This window comes from Bos grunniens, chromosome 29 (assembly GCF_055505025.1).
Source record: "Bos grunniens cultivar Pamir isolate PY7600 chromosome 29, Bosgru_T2T1.0, whole genome shotgun sequence".
In the NCBI taxonomy this organism is placed as follows: Eukaryota; Metazoa; Chordata; class Mammalia; order Artiodactyla; family Bovidae; genus Bos; species Bos grunniens.
In genome coordinates this window covers 31,028,556-31,050,338 of record NC_141193.1, presented here as the reverse complement: position 1 = coordinate 31,050,338, position 21,783 = coordinate 31,028,556, and the positions used below count along the sequence as shown (strand labels likewise).

The window sequence follows — 21,783 nt, the reverse complement described above, 5'->3', positions numbered from 1 at the left end:
AAAGGGCATTTTGATGCTCAGAAACCATTTCTTCTTCCAGGCCTCATAAGAGTACTCTGTCTGCTGGACTTGACCTAGAGTCATAGACAAATGTTTGTTACTTCAGAAATGGAGGCACAGTGTTAGCCATCTGAATCTAAACCCTTAGAATGTGTCAGCTACATCTCCCTCGTGACACTCGGGCTTTTCTTTGTCCCATAACTGAGTACCTTCTCTTCTTTTAGACAGGAAGGATAAAAGAGAGCAGAAAACTCTGTAAAAACTCACAGGATTTAGACTTTATACTGTTTCTACAGTAGCAAACAATGTAATGGAAAGTATATCTCATACATAACTACTCTAAAGAGAGTCAATTTGATGAGCATCATAAGGAAATTGAACTAAATTTATGCAGTGTGAATGAATAACTCAATGAACGAATACATCAAATTTAAGACTTCTTCACACACAATTCCCACCTGATTACGAACATAATTTCCTATTTTATTTTCCTGTCATGCAGAGTGGTTATAGCTCCCTCAGTTGGAAAGAATCCTTTGTCTAACTTTTCCTCTTCAAGTATGAGTTGAAACTCTAAAAAACTTATTTCAAATTTAAATACCATGAATTTTTTTATACAAATGAGGAATTATCTTGATTCATTTAGTAATGGGCTTTTTTTTTTTTTTTTTTGCAAATATCTGTACTCATCATACAGCAAAACACAGATTAAGGTTTTTTATTTTTATTTTTTTTTAATTTTATTTTTAAACTTTACAGTATTGTATTAGTTTTGCCAAATATCGAAATGAATCCGCCACAAGTATACCCGCATTCCCCATCCTGAACCCTCCTCCCTCCTCCCTCCCCTACCCTCCCTCTGGGTCGTCCCAGTGCACCAGCCCCAAGCATCCAGTACCGTGCATCGAACCTGGACTGGCAACTCATTTCATACATGATATTATACATGTTTCAATGCTATTCTCCCAAATATCCCCACCCTCTCCCTCTCCCACAGAGTCCATAAGACTGATCTATACATCGGTGTCTCTTTTGCTGTCTCGTACACAGGGTTATTGTTACCATCTTTCTAAATTCCATATATATGCGTTAGTATACTGTATTGGTGTTTTTCTTTCTGGCTTACTTCACTCTGTATAATAGGCTCCAGTTTCATCCACCTCATTAGAACTGATTCAAATGTATTCTTTTTAATGGCTGAGTCATACTCCATTGTGTATATGTACCACCGCTTTCTTATCCATTCATCTGCTGATGGGCATCTAGGTTGCTTCCATGTCCTGGCTATTATAAACAGTGCTGCGATGAACATTGGGGTACACGTGTCTCTTTCCCTTCTGGTTTCCTCAGTGTGTATGCCCAGCAGTGGGATTGCTGGATCATAAGGCAGTTCTATTTCCAGTTTTTTAAGGAATCTCCACACTGTTCTCCATAGTGGCTGTACTAGTTTGCATTCCCACCAACAGTGTAAGAGAGTTCCCTTTTCTCCACACCCTCTCCAGCATTTATTACTTGTAGACTTTTGGATCACAGCCATTCTGACTGGAGTGAAATGGTACCTCATGGTGGTTTTGATTTGCATTTCTCTGATAATGAGTGATGTTGAGCATCTTTTCATGTGTTTGTTAGCCATCTGTATGTCTTCTTTGGAGAAATGTCTATTTAGTTCCCTGGCCCATTTTTTGATTGGGTCATTTATTTTTCTGGAGTTGAGCTGTAGGAGTTGCTTGTATATTTTTGAGATTAGTTGTTTGTCCGTTGCTTCATTTGCTATTATTTTCTCCCATTCTGAAGGCTGCCTTTTCACCTTGCTAATACTTTCCTTTGTTGTGCAGAAGCTTTTAAGTTTAATTAGGTCCCATTTGTTTATTTTTGCTTTTATTTCCAATATTCTGGGAGGTGGGTCATAGAGGATCCTGCTGTGATGTATGTCGGAGAGTGTTTTGCCTATGTTCTCCTCTAGGAGTTTTACAGTTTCTGATCTTACGTTTAGATCTTTAATCCATTTTGAGTTTATTTTTGTGTAAGGTGTTAGAAAGTGTTCTAGTTTCATTCTTTTACAAGTGGTTGACCAGTTTTCCCAGCACCACTTGTTAAAGAGATTGTCTTTAATCCATTGTATATTCTTGCCTCCTTTGTCAAAGATAAGGTGTCCATATGTGCATGGATTTATCTCTGGGCTTTCTATTTTGTTCCATTGATCAATATTTCTGTCTTTGTGCCAGTACCATACTGTCTTGATAACTGTGGCTTTGTAATAGAGCCTGAAGTCAGGTAGGTTGATTCCTCCAGTTCCATTCTTCTTTCTCAAGATAGCTTTGGGTATTCGAGGTTTTCTTGTATTTCCATACAAATTGTGAAATTATTTGTTCTAGCTCTGTGAAGAATACCGTTGGTAGCTTGATAGGGATTGCATTGAATCTATAAATTGCTTTGGGTAGTATACTCATTTTCACTATATTGATTCTTCCAATCCATGAACATGGTATATTTCTCCATCTATTAGTGTCCTCTTTGATTTCTTTCACCAGTGTTTTATAGTTTTCTATATATAAGTCTTTAGTTTCTTTAGGTAGATATATTCCTAAGTATTTTATTCTTTCCGTTGCAATGGTGAATGGAATTGTTTCCTTAATTTCTCTTTCTGTTTTCTCATTATTAGTGTATAGGAATGCAAGGGATTTCTGTGTGTTGATTTTATATCCTGCAACTTTACTATAATCATTGATTAGTTCTAGTAATTTTCTGGTGGAGTCTTTAGGGTTTTCTACGTAGAGGATCATGTCATCTGCAAACAGTGAGAGTTTTACTTCTTCTTTTCCAATTTGGATTCCTTTTATTTCTTTTTCTGCTCTGATTGCTGTGGCCAAAACTTCCAAAACTATGTTGAATAGTAATGGTGAAAGTGGGCACCCTTGTCTTGTTCCTGACTTTAGAGGAAATGCTTTCAATTTTTCACCATTGAGGATAATGTTTGCTGTGGGTTTGTCATATATAGCTTTTATTATGTTGAGGTATGTTCCTTCTATTCCTGCTTTCTGGAGAGTTCTTATCATAAATGGATGTTGAATTTTGTCAAAGGCTTTCTCTGCATCTATTGAGATAATCATATGGTTTTTGTTTTTCAATTTGTTAATGTGGTGTATAACATTGATTGATTTGTGGATATTGAAGAATCCTTGCATCCCTGGGATAAAGCCCACTTGGTCATGGCGTACGATCTTTTTAATGTTTTGTTGGATTCTGATTGCTAGAATTTTGTTAAGGACTTTTGCATCTATGTTCATCAGTGATATTGGCCTGTAGTTTTCTTTTTTTGTGGGATCTTTGTCAGGTTTTGGTATTAGGGTGATGGTGGCCTCATAGAATGAGTTTGGAAGCTTACCTTCCTCTGCAATTTTCTGCAAGAGTTTGATCAGGATAGGTGTTAGCTCTTCTCTAAATTTTTGGTAGAATTCAGCTGTGAAGCCGTCTGGACCTGGGCTTTTGTTTGCTGGAAGATTTTTGATTACAGTTTCAATTTCCGTGCTTGTGATGGGTCTGTTAAGACTTTCTATTTCTTCCTGGTTCAGTTTTGGAAAATTGTACTTTTCTAAGAATTTGTCCATTTCTTCCACGTCCATTTTATTGGCATATAATTGTTGATAGTAGTCTCTTATGATCCTTTGTATTTCTGTGTTGTCTGTTGTGATCTCTCCATTTTCTTTTCTAATTTTGTTGATTTGATTTTTCTCCCTTTGTTTCTTGATGAGTCTGGCTAATGGTTTGAAAATTTTATTTATCCTTTCAAAGAACCAGCTTTTGGCTTTGTTGATTTTTGCTATGGTCTCTTTTGTTTCTTTTGCATTTATTTCTGCCCTAATTTTTAAGATTTCTTTCTTTCTACTAACCCTGGGGTTCTTCATTTCTTCCTTTTCTAGTTGCTTTAGGTGTAGCGTTAGGTTATTTGACTTTTTTCTTGTTTCTTTAGGTATGCCTGTATTGCTAGGAACTTTCCCCTTAGGACTGCTTTTAAAGTGTCCCACAGGTTTTGAGTTGTTGTGTTTTCATTTTCATTTGTTTCTATGCAAATTTTGATTTCTTTTTTGATTTCTTCTGTGATTTGTTGGTTATTCAGCAGGGTGTTGTTCATGCTCCATATGTTGGAATTTTTAATAGTTTTTCTCCTGTAATTTAGATCTAATCTTACTGCATTGTGGTCAGAAAAGATGCTTGGAATGATTTGTATTTTTTTGAATTTACCAAGGCTAGATTTATGGCCCAGGATGTGATCTATCCTGGAGAAGGTTCCATGTGCGCTTGAGAAAAAGGTGAAATTCACTGTTTTGGGATGAAATGTCCTATAGATATCAATTAGGTCTAACTGGTCTATTATATCGTTTAACGTTTGTGTTTCCTTGTTAATTTTCTGTTTAGTTGATCTATCCATAGGTGTGAGTGGGGTATTAAAGTCTCCCACTATTATTGTGTTATTGTTAATTTCTCCTTTCATACTTGTTAGCATTTGTCTTATATATTGCGGCGCTCCCGTGTTGGATGCATATATATTTATAATTGTTATATCTTCTTCTTGGATTGATCCTTTGATCATTAGGTAGTGACCATCTTTGTCTCTTTTCACAGCCTTTGTTTTAAAGTCTATTTTATCTGATATGAGTATTGCTACTCCTGCTTTCTTTTGGTCCCTATTTGCATGGAAAATCTTTTTCCAGCCCTTCACTTTCAGTCTGTATGTGTCCCCTGTTTTGAGGTGGGTCTCTTGTAGACAACATATGTAGGGGTCTTGTTTTTGTATCCATTCAGCCAGTCTTTGTCTTTTGGTTGGGGCATTCAACCCATTTACATTTACGGTAATTACTGATAAGTATGATCCCGTTGCCATTTACTTTATTGTTTTGGGTTCGAGTTTATACACTGTTTTTGTGTTTCCTGTCTAGAGAATATCCTTTAATATTTGTTGGAGAGCTGGTTTGGTGGTGCTGAATTCTCTCAGCTTTTGCTTGTCTGAGAAGCTTTTGATTTCTCCTTCATACTTGAATGAGATCCTTGCTGGGTACAATAATCTGGGCTGTAGGTTATTTTCTTTCATCACTTTAAGTATGTCTTGCTCTTCCCTCCTGGCTTGAAGAGTTTCTATTGAAAGATCAGCTGTTATCCTTATGGGAATTCCCTTGTGTGTTATTTGTTGTTTTTCCCTTGCTGCTTTTAATATTTGTTCTTTGTATTTGATCTTTGTTAATTTGATTAATATGTGTCTTGGGGTGTTTCGCCTTGGGTTTATCCTGTTTGGGACTCTCTGGGTTTCTTGGACTTGGGTGATTATTTCCTTCCCCATTTTAGGGAAGTTTTCAACTATTATCTCCTCAAATATTTTCTCATGGTCTTTCTTTTTGTCTTCTTCTTCTGGGATCCCTATGATTTGAATGTTGTAGCATTTAATATTGTCCTGGAGGTCTCTGAGATTGTCCTCATTTCTTTTAATTCGTTTTTCTTTTATCCTCTCTGATTCATTTATTTCTACCATTCTATCTTCTAATTCACTAATCCTATCTTCTGCCTCTGTTATTCTACTATTTGTTGCCTCCAGAGTGTTTTTAATTTCATTTATTGCATTATTCATTTTATATTGACTCTCTTTTATTTCTTCTAGGTCCTTGTTAAACCTTTCTTGCATCTTCTCAATCTTTGTCTCCAAGCTATTTATCTGTGATTCCATTTTTATTTCAAGATTTTGGATCAATTTCACTATCATTATTCGGAATTATTTATCAGGTAGATTCCCTATCTCTTCCTCTTTTGTTTGGTTTGGTGGGCTTTTAACCCATTCCTTTATCTGCTGGGTATTCCTCTGTCTCTTCATCTTGTTTAAATCACTGAGTTTGGGGTGTCCTTTCTATATTCTGGCAGTTTGTGGAGTTATCTTTATTGTGGCGTTTCCTCGCTCTGTGTGGGTTTGTACAGGTGGCTTGTCAAGGTTTCTTGGTTAGGGAAGCTTGTGTCGGTGTTCTGGTGAGTGGAGCTGTATTTCTTCTCTTTGTTCAGTCGCACTGAGGGGAGGTAGGGAGGGATGCTGCAAACAAATAACACTGGCGTGTGCCCGCAGTGCCTCAGCCACACTGGGTCTGCCCCCAGTTCACGGCACGTGTAGCCTCTCTGCCCACGCTGCTCAGGCTCTAGGTTGCTCTGCCGTGAACCATCCGCGGCCCGCCCTGGGCTGCCTGTACTTCCCAGGTCCAAGCCTCTCAGGTTCAGGCACTCGGGTAGTCCTCAGAGGTGCAGACTCTCAGTTGGGCCTGCTTTTTGTGCCCTTCCCAGATCCGAGCAGCTCAGGTGATGAGGTGTTTTGCGCGCGCGCGATTGCTGCAACTTATCGCCTCCCCGCCGCTCGGTTATCTAGTTGTGCACCGGCACACCTTCTCAGGCAGATGTTGACCATCCAGACCCCCAAGAAGTTTTAGTTAGCAAAGAAGCCTGCTTACAGTTTTATAGATAATGTCTCTCTGGGGCTGCGATTGCCCCCTTCCGGCTCTGGCTGCCTATCACCGGAGGGGGATGGTCTGCTGCCGGCTATCTCTGTTCAGTCCTTTATTCCACGCGCTGGCCTGGCGGTGTCATAGGTTAGGGCTGGCTTTTTGCGTGGTAGATATCCCACAGTCTGGTTTGCTAGCCCAAATTATTTCGCTCAGATAGTGCTCGGGGTATTCAGGCCAGATTCTTGCGATGCAGCCCGCGCTGCGCCTCCCTGCCCAGCCCCCGCTTGCTAATGGTGTATGCAGGCGTCTGCGCTGCTTCTCCGCTGGGGGAGTTACCGTAGGGCTCACAATGTGCGGGTTTTAATTATTTATTTTTCCTCCCTGTTATGCTGCCCTCTGTGCTTCCAAGGCTCAGCACAGATTCGGCAGTGAGAAGGTTTCCTGGTGTTTGGAAACTTCTCTCTTTTTAAGACTCCCTTCCCAGGACGGAACTCCGTCCCTCCCTCTTTTGTCCCTTTTTTTGTCTTTTATATCTTTCCCTACCTCCTTTCGAAGACTTGGGTTGCTTTTCTGGGTGCCTGATGTCCTCTGCCGGCTTTCAGAAGTTGTTTTGTGGAATTTACTCAGCATTTAAATGTTCTTTTGATGAATTTGTGGGGGAGAAAGTGTTCTCCCCGTCCTACTCCTCTGCCATCTTAGCTCCTCCCCCCAGATTAAGGTTTTTAAAGTCTTTAATGTATGGTATTCCTGTATCTAAAAGCTCAGAAACTACAGTAAAGAGACACATACTTATATTTTAACTCCACAGTATTGCTCAGTTTGTAGGTTAAAAATTACCCTTGTTTTCCTACGGTACATGTCTATTTATGATATTTTTGACACAGGGGATGTTAAATTTTTTTATTAAATTGTCTATTTTTCTTTTTTGATTTCTCTCAGTTTTTAAATATTAGGTATATATCTTCAGTATCTCTAGAGATTTGTTGTTCACTTAGATTTTCATCATTCTAAGGCTAGAGGTCTTTAGTGGAAACACTGGTAAAATTCAATGTTAATTTTCTGGTTCAATAATTATAGTATCACTGTAGGTTGTTATATTAGAGGTTTTGGGGAAAGGTACATGAGAACATTCTATATTAATTGGCTACTCGATGTTTGTAATGTCTTTTTGGATCTGATATTTCTAACCTGCTTTAGCACAAGCAGCAATAACAAATGGGACGGCCTCAAACTAAATAACTTCTGTACAGCAAAAGAAATCATCAACAAAGTAAAAATAAAACCAATGAAATGGCAAAAAAAAAAAAAAAGGGTACAAATAATGTATCTGATGAGTTAATATTCAAAATATGTAAAGAACTCGTACAATGCAACAGCAAACAACCAAATAGTCTAATTTGAAAAACTGGACAAAGGACATAAATTGACACTTCTCCAAGAAGATATACAAAAAGCCAACAGGTATATGAGATTATCCTTAACATCACTAGTCGTTAGGGAAAAGCAGATTGAAACAATAGAGTATTGTTTCATGCTTGTTGGAATGGCCATCATCAAAAGACAAGAGATAACAAATGCTGGCAGAAATGCAAAGAAAAGGGAACCTTGGCGCTGCTGGTGACACTGTAAACTGCTACAGCCACTATGAAAAACAGTACAGAGGATCCTCGAAAAATTAAACACAGAACTACCATATGATCCAACAAGTCTACTTCCACCAAAGGAAAAACTAACTTGGAAAAGTATCGGTACCCCCACCTTCACAGCAGGATTATTTATAATTCTGGGCCTGCAAACAACCTAAGTGCCCACTGATGGATGAACGGACAGAGAAGTTGTGGTATATGTGTGAGTGTATGTGTGTATACGTGTGTGTGTGTGGTTAAAAAGAAGAAATGCTTGTCATTTGTGAAAACCTGGGCAAAATGTGAAATGAGGTAAGTCAGATAGAGAAACTAAAGACCGACCAACCAAACTCACAGAAAAAGAGATCAAACTTATGGTTACCAGAAGTGGAGGGGAGAAGGAGGAGGAATTAGAGAAAGGTAGTCAAGAGGCAGAAATCTGAAATTATCAGATAAATATTGTATGTGTAAAGTGCAGCATGATACCTGCAGCTAACTCTGATGGATGACATACAGAAAAAAAAGTTAAGAGAGAAAATCCAAAGAGGGCTGATCACAAGGAAAATGTCCCTTTGATCATTCTTCTCTTTTTACTATATCTGTATGAGAAGATGGATGCTTGCTGAACCTATTGTGATAATCATTTCACAATATACATAAAGTAAACCATCATGATGTACTCCTTGAATTTATACAGTGATATGTGTCAATTAATTTCCAATAAAACTGGGAACAATTATTTCAAAATAAAAAGTTAAAATATCTAAAAAATAGGAATATTAAATAAATAAAATTGAGACAAGCTGAGTGAAGGACATCTAAAGGCCTTGTGTGTTAATATCCATACATGAGTAAATTTAGAAAGATAATAAAGCTAATAATATATTTCTACTTAAAATTTAATACTTTAAATTTTACCATACTATTTAAAATTTACATCTTCACTTAAAGATTTTACCCCCTTTTTTCTTTTTCCTTTCTTCCTTCCTTCCTTTCTTTTGATTTTTTTTCTTTCATTTGTTCATTATGTTTAATTCTAAAGTGATACAGCAGTGAATATTTCTTTTCAAACGTGTGTGATAGACTTGGACAATGCAACTATATTAGCACAAGGAAGACTGTCCCACATGGATACCCTGTGGCCATCCCCAAAATGAGCAATGATTATGCTGTGTATCCACAGTCTGCTCTGGCAGTTGATAATTCTGGGCATCCATGCAAACAATATGTTTCCATTAAAATAAATATCATTTCCAGAGCTTAAGAACTAGACTATTTAACTATTTTGAAATAAATCCAGAACTGAGGATAATCAATTATAATCACCCATAATGAGGCCAATTGTGGGATAAAAGTAAGACTTGCAAGACCCGTACTGAGATTTTTCTTAAATGACATATTTTTCAGAAACACAGATGGCACAGAGCACTGGAGAGGGAACACTGACTCCCAGAAAATTCGCTGATTTAACCTTTTCATTCAGTGCTGGTGATCACACCTCTTTAATCTCAGAAAGAATTAAGACTTGGTATTTCCAGTAGTCATGTGCAGATGTGAGAGTTGAACCATAAAGAATGCTGAGCACCAAAGAATTGGTGCTTTTGAATTTTGGTGCTGGAGAAGAACCCTGAGAGTCCCTTGGACAGCAAGGAGATCAAACTAGTCAAACCTAAAGGAAATCAATCCTAAATATTCACTGGAAGGACTGATGCTGATGCTCTAATACTTTGGCCACCTGATGTGAAGAGCCGACTCATTGGAAGAAACCCTGATGCTGGGAAAGATGGAAGGCAAAAAGAGAAGGGGGCAGCAGAGGATGAGATGGTTAGAAAGCATCACTGACTCATTGGACATGAGTTTGAGCAATCTCTGGTAGATAGTGGAGGACAGAGGAGCCTGGCATGCTGCAGTCCATGGGATCTCAAAGAGGTGGACATGAACGAGCAACTGAACAACAACAAATCATTCAGGCATTAAGAACATACTCTTTACAATTGTGTAATCAGACATGTAGCATTTTATCTACCCTCTAAACGATGGATCTCATCCCTATCAAATTGGATGATGCTTTCAGAAGGCCTAAAATAACAACTTACACATGTAATTATGCCCCAAATGCTAGGATCCAACTATGAATATGATTTGCTGGGACATAAGAAAAAGTAGATTAAAAGAATCATAAAATGTTTAGGTGTCTGTTTTCCCTGCCTATCAAGCTTATACTATCCTTTTTCTAATAACTAGATCCTGATTTTTCTTGTGAGAATCATTTTTCCATGCTAATTCTAAGTGGCTGTGTGATACTGACTTTACCCACTCTATCAAGGGAAAGGATGAAATTCAAACTCAGCCAATCAGAGGCTTCATCCACATTTGGTAAAGTAACATAAAAGCTGCTGATGAGACTCAAATATAAAATTTTATTTTCAAGAATTACTTAGGAAAATGTACTGAGGGTCATCACTACGTCACAACTCAGCTGAGACTGAATATAACATGGAAAAAAGAACACATGAGTTTGGACAGAGATTTACTGAATTCTGGTGATGCTGATGGCCCCTCTATTTCCCTTCACACTTATCTAAAGCTAGTATATATAATCCTGGGTTCTTCAGCTATATGCTTCTAGCTCCAGCTTCTCTGTTCACTTAATGTTGTACTTAAATCTTTTTGTCCACCCTATCTACATAACTATAATTTTGTCAATATCTTAGGATTCAGAGTGGTAGCCTCCCCTACACCAAATCCAAACATCCAAGCTTATATCTAATGCTCATGCTTGGATCAGATGTGGGCACAGAACATATCCATCTATTTTGGCTTCACTAAATGAAATACAGACCCTGCTTACTACTTACTAAAGGAAAGTCTCCCAGATGGACAAATTTGCACAAATTTGGGGTTGCTTAAAACAAATGTCCCAACAACCTTCTTGGGAACCTAGTTTCTTGAAAAACTACCTAAAATGTCACTCAATATCTCCTCTTGTCTATATGATAAAACTCAAGCTCAAATATGATAATAACAAAATGTAATAGGTAGATCTGTTAATCTAGTTTTGAGTTTTGCCTCAAACGTAAAGCATCACATTTTCACTGCAGCTTGCATGGTAGCTTGGGCTTCCCTGGTGGTTCTAGTGGTAAAGGACCCACCTGCCAAAGCAGGAGACATAAGAGACCTGGGTTCGATCCCTGAGTCAAGAAGATCTCCTGGAGGAGAGCATGGCAACCTACTTCAGTATCCTTGCTTGGAGAATCCCATGGACAGAGGAGCCTGGGGAGCTATAATCTATACAGTTGCAAACAGTCAGATATGACTGAAGTGACTAAGCATACACACACGTGCTAGCTCAAATCCGACATGCATTCAACATACATACAACATACATAAATCTAGCCTATCTCTATTCATTTTGCTATATGGAAATGTAAAAATTCTAAAATTACTATGCATTTCCATTTTACATAGTACTTTCAAATGAAATTTGAATTTTTGTTTGCAAAGAACAGAAACCAATAATGGTTCAATCAGGCAAAGCATGAATTTATTTCATGTAGGATAGAGAACACTTGGGGAATGAGGCTCAGAAAATAGGCAGGAACCAAGTAGGAGGAGGGTTCTATAATTATGAGACAGGAATAGAATTATTTTGACAATTGAAAAAGAGGCTATAAATCAGTGTACTTAATTACAAGGTAGGTTGATGAGGTCTCAATGAATTTTCATGGTGAAAGTCAAAATCTGGGAACACTTAGGTTTGTCAAACATAATAAATTATGTAAATATGCTTATCACATTATTTTCTGGATTTAAATAAAATATACCACTGCTGCCAGGCAGATGAAAACATGTGTTAATGTCTTCAATGTGCAATTAAGGATAAACCAAAAGTAAAAACACCTGCAGTGGTATTCAAACTAAAACCAGAGAGTGCTGCGTCTCACGGCAGGTAGCATCTCCTTTTTAGAAGTTTCTAAAACTGCACAAACCACTATATAAGAATGCTTGTGAGCCACATGTTTCAATTGAAATGTTTTTTAAATGCCTGAAAAAAATGGACATGTTCTTTCAAATAGAGTTGGAACTCAAAACATTATATCCCATATAAAGAAAAGTAACAGTTTCTGAGAAGTATGTGACAAATACTTTGCTTCTAAAGTATCTGCAGATGTTATAATATTTTACAAATTCCCTAAGAGTCTCTTATTGAGCATATCTCAGGAGAAGGATAAGTTACTGGACTGGTATAAACCATGAACATGTATTTCACCAGTTTGTGGGATGCACAATTTTTTCACTTTTTAATGTTTCTGAAATCAGGATGTGGTCTACAATATTTGGCACTTTTCATTTATTATATTTTTTGTTCCCTCCACCCCAAGAATGCTGTTAAATCGCAATCCACTCTACAACTGATGACTCTTTAAAATTTAAAGACGATTTTTGTTTTAAAATAAGGAGTGAAGAGATCCATAAAGAAGAGAAAATATCCTCCCATTTAATAAAGCTCAGCTGCATAGGAACTGCATAAAATATGAAACATATAAGGTCTATTTATTCTAAGCCACACAAAAGGAAAAAAGTAGAATTTCAAAATGGATGAAAATAAAATTGTCTATAAAATAGTTTCAAATCTATAATGGAGAAAAACGCCAAAGGGAGTCAGCCATTTCTATATAATATAAATGCAGAGCTTGGACAGCTGAATCACATTTGGTCAAAAAAAGACTTAGATATTCTCTTTAAAATTACACTAAAACATAATGCAAGCAGCAAGAAAGATAGCTGAAAACCAAACAACACTATTTTCTCAAGTAATTCCCTTGTTTAAATGTAATGCTATGACTTAATCTGTATGTAAACTAATAGCTACTTTAATCAAGATTTACATTTTTACAGAATGATTTAGAATAGTAGACATGAGTGGCAGGATCATTCTGTAAACACGTAAAACCACCCTCAGCCAAGTGACGGTAGGGACCCCAGAGAAGCTTCAGCCTCGCCAACTTGAACTCCAAATTGGTTAAAGGCATAACAAAAGTTGTACAAGTGCTCAAAGGCTTCCTCGACAAGGTTATCTCCGGAACAGGAGGGCATACTGACCTTGGCTCTAATTCATTAGAAAATGTATGAGTGCTTCATGAGAATTTTATTCTTAGCTTAGCACCATACTAGCTCTAATATTCAATGTCACGAGACAATGTTGACATACGTGAAATAATGAAGAATATCTAGGTCATCTCAGATTTCTTTCAGCTTCAGGACTATTAAGAGGGGTTATGAGTTGGTGACTTTTTCTGATGACAGGTAAAAAGATAGTTTTAATATATTTCAATTTACTGAGTATATTAATTAGATGTCCTCTGAACTGGTTGGCCTTATACCTACAAGATCACTTTGCAAACAGTATGACTATAATATGGCACAGTGACTGAGTTAGGACAGAACAGCTCAGTTCTGTCTAAAAACAACTGTATTTAAATCTGTTTTTTATATGCTCTGTGGTTTTTGATGCCTCTGTTTTTCCTCTCATAAAACTAGATAACTGTTATGACCAATGGAGTGGTTGTATTAAGTGAGATGGCATAAACAAAACATTTATAACAGTGACTGTCACACAATAAGCACTCAATAAATATTAGCTATTATTTCAATGAAGTTCAGTTTGTCTTGCAAAAAATAAGAACTACTCTTCTTGAAGATTATGACAGCACTCTAAGAAGGTTCAGAGTTTTGAAATCACAATTTTTATATATAAATACTATTATTTTAGCAGGTGACATACATTTCTAGCTCTTGAGTCCTCTAATTGTTCTTAGAGATAAAAGTTTATTGTGGAGAAACACTGCTCTCAATAGTATTTCTCTATATGTCTTATTTGGTCTTTTTTTAAAATAGACAACTCTCTTGGAAATAGAACCTGCTTCTGCTGTCATTAAACACCCCCTTCCTTTACCAGACAGCTCTCATTCTAATGGGTTAAAAAGTGTTGCTAAATAAATGAGATGCCATTCATTCCAGAAATAACTTCATTAAATAAAGCATTAATACTCTTATCAACCTTTATAGAAACTTTTTATGTACCAGGAATGGAGGCAAAACAACCCCTCTCTTCAAGAAGGTCACATCCACGGAGGAATCTGACAACAGCAGCAAGGCTCCGGGGAGACACCTACTGAGGGAATGACACTGAGCTGCTTCTAGATGTGCAAAAGTGAAGTCGCTTAGTCGTGTCCGACTCTGTGACTCCATGGACTGTCGCCTACCAGGCTTCTCAGGCGACAGTCCATGGAGTTTTTCAGGCAAGAGTACTGGAGTGGGTTGCCATTTCCTTCTCCAGGGGATCTTCCTGACCCAGGGATCGAACCTGGCTCCACTGCATTGCAGGCAGATGCTTTACCATCTAAGCCACAGGGAAGCCCTAAATGGGCAAAGGATTCAGCCAAATAATAAGAAATGGCAGGAGAGAGAGAAGAGTGTGTGTACTAGACCCTAGGATTCTCAAGAGTTGAAAGATAAGATGGGAGAGGGGCTTTAGGGTTAGTCAAACAGGGCCCTGTAAGCCACTGAAGCCATGATATTGGATGTTTAGCATGAAAGTTACATGATCAGATTTACTCTTTAGGAAAATAAAGCAGGAAGAATTCTGGATTTCAAATTCATTAAGATATCTAACAGTTGTCCCCATCTCCCCATCCCCATATAGGTCTACTTAGCAGTTAAGTTTTAGGCAATATTTTGTTGGGGGAATTAAACTCATACAACTCAGAAACAAACAAACAAACAAAAAACCTCATTAAAAATGAGTGAGGAACTGAACAGACATTTTCCCAAGAAGACATATAAATGGCCAACAGGTACATGAAGTGCTCAACATCACCAGTTATTACGGAAATGTAAAGCAAACCACAACGAGGTATTTCACACCTGTTAAAAAGGCTGTTATCAAAAAGACAAGAGATAGCAAGTGTTTTTGAGGATGTAGAGAAAAGGGAATACTATTGCACTAAGGGTGAGAATGTAAATTAGTGCAGCCATTATGGAAAACAGTATGAAGTTTCCTCAAGACCATTAAAAATGGAGTTACCTTATGATCCAGCAACAACACTTCTGAGATATATCCAAAGGACATTAAAGCAGGATATAGAAAAGATACCTACACTCCCATGTTTACTGCAGCATTATTTGTAATAACCAAGATATACAAACAACCTAAGTGTCCACCAATGAATGAATGGATAAATAATATATCATAATGGTTATATAGTGATTTACTCATATACACATACATACACTTTGAAGTGTTATCCATTGATGAGAATGAAGGAAATCTTGTCTTTTGCAATAATACAGATGGACCTTGAAAGTATTATGATAAGAAAAGTCAGATGGAGTAAGATAAATACTGCATAATATCTCCTATGTGGGATCTAAGAAAAAACTGAATTTGTAAGAAAAGAGAGTAGAATAGTGACTATTGGGAACTAAAGAGTTGGAAAACTGGTCAAAAAGTACAAACTTCTAGTCAGAAGATGAATAAGTTCTGGGGATCTAATGTACAACACTGTGATTTTATATATAATGATACTGTATCATATACAGTTGCTAGAAGAGTAGGTCCAAAATATTCTCATCACACACCCAAAAAAGAAATGGTAATTAGGTGAGCTGAAGGAGGTGTTAGCTAATCTATGGTAGTAATTATATTGGAATATATAAATGTATCAAGTCAACATGCTATACACCTTAAACTTAAGACAGTATCATATTATAATTATACTCAATAAAAATGGGGCGGGAGGTGGGGGGCGTCCACTGAGTATTGAGAGTGTATGTTTAAACTAGCATTTGCCGAATGCTTATTTTGCAACAGGTATTGTACAAAGTTACTTAACATATGTTATTTCATTGATTCTTTGCAGCAACCCTACAGGCAAAAAATTCTAAATCATCTCCATTTTAAAAATGACAAACCTGAGGCTGAATGATGTTATTTAGCCCACTCATGTTCAGCAGCTACTAAGTGGTCTAGCTGGGATTTGTCCAGGTCTAATCTCTGCCAGAACCCATGGTCTTCATCATGTTGTATAGTTTTTACTCATTCTCAGCTTGGGGATAAACAGCAAATAATGAAGACAAGTCCTGGATTTCTACTGAATAATGTGTGGGCAATAACCAGAATGTACATAAACATGGAATCGGTCTTTGAGCTTTTAATTCTAGACACATACACTTTTCAGTTCAGTTCAGTCGCTCAGTCGTGTCTGACTCTTTGTGACCCCATGAATTGCAGCACGCCAGGCCTCCCTGTCCATCACCAACTCCCAGAGTTCACTCAAACTCATGTCCATCGAGTCAGTGATGCCATCCAGCCATCTCATCCTCTGTCGTCCCCTTCTCCTCCTGCCCCCAACCCCTCCCAGCATCAGGGTCTTTTCCAGTGAGTCAACTCTTTGCTTGAAGTGGCCAAAGTATTGGAGTTTCAGCTTTAGCATCAGTCCTTCCAATGAACACCCAGGACTGATTTCCTTATACTTTTACCAGCCAATAAAAACCCTCTAGGCAATAAAATAAATTATGGTTTATAAAATAACTTTGCCCCTAGAGCAGTCAGAAGGCAAAGTAAATTTGTTGTGAAATCACTAGAAAACATCAGCTAATTCACTTGGAATTACTCCTGAGTATATGCTCTTCTTGATGTGCCCACTGAAGACTTGAACACCTGCCACCTTCTCTCTGCAATTCTATTGGGAATTCCCAGCCCAATAAAGCGAGCTCATCTTGGGAACCAATCTGAGCGACTTAGAGCAACTGAGAAGAAATCTCCCTCTTTCTTTGACTTTGTGAGAACACTGAATTCTCTTTCTGGAGTTTTACCAAAATGAATTTGACCGAAATGGAGGAAATCTCAGGCACAGGACGCAAAAAAAAAAAAGTGTTAGAATATATTTTCCACAGTCAAATACAAGCAGTACAACTGCATAAAACACAGCCCCGCTGTGCCATAGCTGCCACCTCATCCCGTCAGGCCAGCCCTCACCTTCTGGCTCTCTTCGCCCCTGCAAAGGCCACACCGAAACGTGGGCACCCCATCCCTCCTACACGTCCAGGGCCCAACGGGAGCAAACTTGCACGCTCAGAGCCCAGTTGGTGGGTCCTCCCCAAGTTCACCTACGGAAACTGTGTTACAGCTTTTACTGCCTCTGGATAGTCAAGTGCGGCCTTGTCAGTGCTCCGCCAGGGCCTTGGGCCTACCTGGGTGGGGCCGACCGGAGGGCCTCACTAAACCACCGAATACGGAGTAGCGGGAGGCAGTGTGGACACAGGTGACGGCCCCCGCTTCCATCCTCAAGGCTCCACGTGCCCCACTCCCAAAGCTGTGCACTCCATGGAAGACGAAGACAGAGGAGGGCCGGTCTTTGGTCAATGGTATATCAATGCTGCGCTCCCCTGCTAGAACGCACTGCCAAGCAAGCTTTGACACTGCCTGCCACCCACCTCCCCTTATTCACAGCCACCAATACATCCTGTTCATGTAAAACAAAGCAAATTTTTTTTTCCTTTGTCAGATTAAGAAAAAAAATTATCTACACTAAATTCTTTTTGTTAATTTTATTTACTATCTTTCATAGCACTAGGGATTTTATGTATTTTGGAATTTGGTGTGCAGATTCATTTTGTATTGGGTGTCTTATTTATTCATACTTTAATTTCCTTTATTTCTGCTCATAAGTACTTGCCTAGTAGTTGTCTGGTTGGGTCTATCTGCTCTTCAGTTTCTTTCATATTTGCAGTACTAAAAGAGTATGCGCTGAATGCATGATCTTGTGGCTTAGATCAAACATGCGAAGGGTGTTCACAGAGCAGTTCCAGAGGGACAGTCATGCAAAAGCTCCCCTACTTATGATTAGCAACAGTACCTAGAGTGCCTGTAAGGCACTTGGAGGTTGCATCTGTGTTCAGAGTGCACTCTGAATGCTGTGGACAAGGAAGCTGCTCTCATGACAACACAGAAGCATTTCATGGCAAATTTACCTCTCTCCACTTCAAATTTCACTATTAAAGTCAGAACCTCGGTTTTGATTTGTCATTTAATCATTCATTTATTTCTTCTTTAAATATTAAATAACTGCCCTTCTAACCCATGTATGGTGGGTACAAAGGCATTAATATATGTACCGATGCTCTATATCATATGTCATTAGGGAATTTCAAATTAAAACATCAGTGAGATACCACTGACTATAATAATGGCAACAATTCAAAACACTGACAACACCAAATGTTGTCAAGAGTTGTAACAATAGAAACTCTTACTGCTGTTGCTGAGAATATAAAATGACACAATGACTTTGGAAGATAGTTTACAATTTCTTGTAAAACTATATATATATTCTCTACATATGATCCAGCAATTGCATTCCTTGATGTTTACGCAAAGGAGTTAAAACTTAGGTTCACATAACCTTCACAAGGATGCTCATGCTTTACAATGAGCTTTATTCATCATTTCCCAAACTTGAAAGCCACCAAGATATCTTTCAGTAGGTGAATGAAAGAAATGTGGTACATCCACACAAAATATTATTCAGCACTGAAAAGAAATGAGCTATCAAACCATGAAAAGTAAACTTAAATGAACATTACTAAATATAAGGAGTCAACCTGAAAAGCACACATTCTATAGCAGTCCAACAATATGACATTATGAAGAGGTAAAATTATGGAGACAGTGAAAGATCACGATTTGCTAAGGGTCTGAGAGAAGGAGAGATGAAAAGGCAGTGAAATTATTATTATTATGGGATGAAATTATTCTGTATGAGACTGTAAGAATGGATTATATAATTACACATTTGTCAAGACTCATAGAATATACACCACCACGAGTAAACCCTAACGTAAGCTTTGAACTTTGGGTGACAACAATGTGTCAAAGTGGGTTCACAGATTACAACAAATGAACCACTCTTGTGCGGGATGCTGATAGTAGAGGAAGTGTCAGGTATATGGAGATATAGGGTGTATATGAGTATCTACTTTTTGCTCAATTCTGTGAGACTGAAACAAATCTAAAATATAAAATTTATTAAAATAAATCTGTTCAACTTTATTAAAAACAAAACAATATCTGGTTTCACAATCTACAAAGCAATCAGATCAGATCAGATCAGTCACTCAGTCGTGTCCGACTCTTTGCAACCCCATGAATCGCAGCACGCCAGGCCTCCCTGTCCATCACCAACTCCCGAGTTCACCCAGACTCATGTCCATCGAGTCAGTGATGCCATCCAGCCATCTCATCCTCTGTCATTCCCTTCTCCTCTTGTCCCCAATCCCTCCCAGCATCAGAGTCTTTTCCAATGAGTCAACTCTTTGCATGAGGTGGCCAAAGTACTGGAGTTTCAGCTTTAGCATCATTCCTTCCAAAGAAATCCCAGGGCTGATGTCCTTCAGAATGGACTGGTTGGATCTCCTTGCAGTCCAAGGGACTCTCAAGAGTCTTCTCCAACACCACAGTTCAAAAGCATCAATTCTTTGGTGCTCAGCCTTCTTCACAGTCCAACTCTCACATCCATACATGACCACTGGAAAAACCATAGCCTTGACTAGATGAACCTTTGTTGGCAAAGTAATGTCTCTGCTTTTGAATATGCTATCTAGGTTGGTCATAACTTTCCTTCCAAGGAGTAAGCGTCTTTTAATTTCATGGCTGCAGTCACCATCTGCAGTGATTTTGGAGCCCCAAAAAATAAAGTCTGACACTGTTTCCACTGTTTCCCCATCTATTTCCCATGAAGTGATGGGACTGGATGCCATGATCTTCGTTTTCTGAATGTTGAGCTTTAAGCCAACTTTTTCACTCTCCACTTTCACTTTCATCAAGAGGCTTTTGAGTTCCTCTTCACTTTTTGCCATAAGGGTGGTGTCATCTGCATATCTGAGGTTTTTGATATTTCTCCCGGCAATCTTGATTCCAGCTTGTGTTTCTTCCAGTCCAGCGTTTCTCATGATGTACTCTGCATATAAGTTAAATAAGCAGGGTGACAATATACAGCCTTGACGAACTCCTTTTCCTATTTGGAACCAGTCTGTTGTTCCATGTCCAGTTCTAACTGTTGCTTCCTGACCTGCATACAGATTTCTCAAGAGGCAGATCAGGTGGTCTGGTATTCCCATCTCTTTCAGAATTTTCCACAGTTTATTGTGATCCACACAGTCAAAGGCTTTGGCATAGTCAATAAAGCAGAAATAGATGTTTTTCTGGAACTCTCTTGCTTTTTTGATGATCCAGCGGATGTTGGCAATTTGATCTCTGGTTCCTCTGCCTTTTCTAAAACCAGCTTGAACATCAGGAAGTTCACGGTTCACATATTGCTTAAGCCTGGCTTGGAGAATTTTGAGCATTACTTTACTAGCGTGTGAGATGAGTGCAATTGTGCAGTAGTTTGAGCATTCTTTGGCATTGCCTTTCTTTGGGATTGGAATGAAAACTGACCTTTTCCAGTCCTGTGGCCACTGCTGAGTTTTCCAAATTTGCTGGCATATTGAGTGCAGCACTTTCACAGCATCATCTTTCGGGATTTGGAATAGTTCAACTGGAATTCCATCACCTCCACTAGCTTTGTGCATAGTGATGCTTTCTAAGGCCCACTTGACTTCACATTCCAGGATGTCTGGCTCTAGGTGAGTGATCACACCATTGTGATTATCTGGGTCGTGAAGATCTAGGCTGAAATAATCAGTATATTCACCACTTAAAATGAAGTATATTAGATCTTCCATATGAAATATATATTCTTTGAGGAGAATCAGCATGATTGTTTAAGTAGTTGGATATTACTAAAACTTTATTAAAACTTTATAAATATTAAGTTTGCTTTATTATAAAGTGGCCTTATACCACAGATATCTCTTTGAAAGTTCCAAGTAGCAGTTTAATCAATAAGAACTTAAGATCATGTGTTAAACTACAAATATCCTTTTTGTCACTTATTAAAAATGAATAAGCACATGGAATAATGGGCTGGTTCAAAATTGGGAAAGGAGTATCTCAGGTTATATATTGTCACTCTGCTTATTTAACTTATATGCAGAATACATTACGTGAAATGCGGGGCTAGATGAATCACAAGCTGGAATCAAAGATTGCTGAGAGGAATATCAATACCCTCAGATATCCAGATAACACCACCCTAATGGCAGAACGCAAAGAGGAACTACAGAGCTTCTCGAAGAAGGTCAAAGAGGAGAGTGAAATGTGTGTGTGTGCTTAGTCACTCAGTCATGTCCAACTCTTTGCAACTCCATGGACTGTAGCCAGCCAGGCTCCTCTGTCCATGGGGATTCTCCAGGCAAGAATACTGGAGAGGGTCACCATACCCTCCTCCAGGGGATGTTCCCAACCCAGGGATCAAAACCAGGTCTCACGCATTGCAGGTGGATTCTTTATCAACTGAGCTAACTTATATGCTGAGTACATCAGGTGAAATGCTGGGCTTGATGAAGCACAGGCTGGAATCAAGACTGATGGGACAAATATCAATAACCTCAGATATGCAGATGACACCACCCTTATGGCAGAAAGTGAAGAGAAACTAAAGAGCCTCTTGATGAAGGTGAAAAAGGAGAGTATAAAAGCTGGCTTAAACTCAACATCCAACAACTAAGATCATGCCATCCAG

The 21,783-nt window shown here is 38.4% G+C and overlaps 1 protein-coding gene across 4 annotated transcripts in view; it reads right to left on the bottom strand.

Annotated features, from left to right (window-relative positions):
• LUZP2 (leucine zipper protein 2) overlaps positions 1-21,783 on the bottom strand; it is a 514,336-nt gene that overhangs the window by 120,051 nt on the left and 372,502 nt on the right. The window lies entirely within an intron of this gene.